Raw genomic sequence first — 1,578 nt, 5'->3', positions numbered from 1 at the left:
CAAAGATCGTTCGGGCTGCACAGCGTCCAGAACCGGAGGGAGAAATCGTCACGGAGATCCCAGCGATCATCCAGAGGCTTCCTGGAAAACGTGAGACGAACGTTTTCAGAGGCCGTCTTACCTCAACGCGCGCCGTTAGTTTGGAAACATTTATTAACTTAAYTGCTGAATCCATCATTRGAAAACTGACCTCTGCACCTAATTAGGCTTTTTTTTTTGTTTAGTTTTAGATATGATGGATGATTTGAAACTTTCAATATGACAAAAATCTGGAAAAATGGAACAATTATCTAAGGCATGTGCCAAACTGGAGGCGCAGGGGCCAAATCTGGCCCGTCAAAGCTACGTATGTGGCCCTCTTGACTCTCAATCAATCAAATCAAAGCAGTTTGTATCTTTGYAATACCAAATTAAACAAATGTGAAGATTTTAAAAAGTAGTTATTGCAGCGATTTTARCAGATTTTTAATTGGTTTTATCAAAATATTCTGGTACAAAATGCGTTTGACACCCCTAATTTAACGGATTCAATATTTAAAATACCCAAATACAAGCGGACATGGGAGCAAAGATGAGGTCAAATATGTCATAATTAATCTGTTAATTGATGTAATTATCTTTCTGACCGTCTGCGGCGGCAGCCATCTTGGACCGGGCATGAACTGGAGACAATCAGTCACAGAAACCTCAGAATAACTGAAGCGTTCACCTGAAAGCAGCAAATCCGCTCAAACATCACGTCATCCTGTGACGTCATCAGCAAATACACCTTTGTTGTTGTTTTTGTTTACACACTTAAAAAAAAAAGAGTAATATTTCCGTCATTTATTGTGGAGGAAATCCAGACTTCCTCACCCAGCTGCGTTTGTGTTAGCAGCATTTTTAAAGTGAATTATTTTTGTAGAGATTCAAGCCACAATTGCTAAAATCTGCGTCATCGAAGCAAGTTTTTGATTAAAAACATTTAAATAAACCGTCTACGGAAGCCACGGTGCACAAGTTTGACCAAAAACGTGTTTCCGACAGCACTTGAACGCAACACCGGCGTGTTCGCACCTGTCCGCAGGTGTTTTGACTTTRCATTCAGAAACAGGGAAACAGCACAGCTCGTCCTCCACAGCCTGGATCGATGCCTCTCTGATTGATTATGTCTCTTTCATTGACGTCAGATCAGATTGAGTGATTTCTAAAGTTCTGATTCTGACTTGTTTGGGGTTTTTCCACGCCGCCAGAGTGCGTTCAGAACCGAACCGGCCGGGTTTTCTCGGACCGTGAGGCGGTGAAATGCTCCGTCTTACCTTGACGCGTCATGCTCCGGGTCGCAGCCGAACCTCTGGCTCCTCACGACGCCGATGTGAAGCAGCAGCAGCAGCAGGATGGAGGAAATGAAGGAAGGGGGCGGACACGCAACGCCACGCAACGCAACGCAAAGCAACGCAACGCAACGCGCTAAAAAAAAGAAAGAAAAACTTCCTCCTGAACACAGGAGCGCCACCGCAAAGTCACAAAGACCGAGAGGAAAGAGGTCACGGTGTGAAACTGGGACGATGATGGAAAATATGTGAAATTTACACAAAA

At 43.9% G+C, this 1,578-nt stretch overlaps 1 protein-coding gene across 1 annotated transcript in view; it reads right to left on the bottom strand.

Annotated features, from left to right (window-relative positions):
* tec (tec protein tyrosine kinase) overlaps positions 1 to 1,382 on the bottom strand; it is a 25,022-nt gene extending 23,640 nt beyond the window's left edge. Inside the window, exon 1 of the mRNA XM_008436104.1 lies at positions 1,299 to 1,382. The gene's annotated coding sequence lies outside the window, so the exon portion shown is untranslated. The remainder of the gene's footprint in view (positions 1 to 1,298) is intronic.
* Positions 1,383 to 1,578: the final 196 nt, after the last annotated feature.

Source organism: Poecilia reticulata, linkage group LG18 (assembly GCF_000633615.1).
Source record: "Poecilia reticulata strain Guanapo linkage group LG18, Guppy_female_1.0+MT, whole genome shotgun sequence".
NCBI lineage: Eukaryota > Metazoa > Chordata > Actinopteri > Cyprinodontiformes > Poeciliidae > Poecilia > Poecilia reticulata.
The sequence above is the reverse complement of the archived record's forward strand: the minus strand, read 5'-3'. Positions and strand labels throughout refer to the sequence as shown.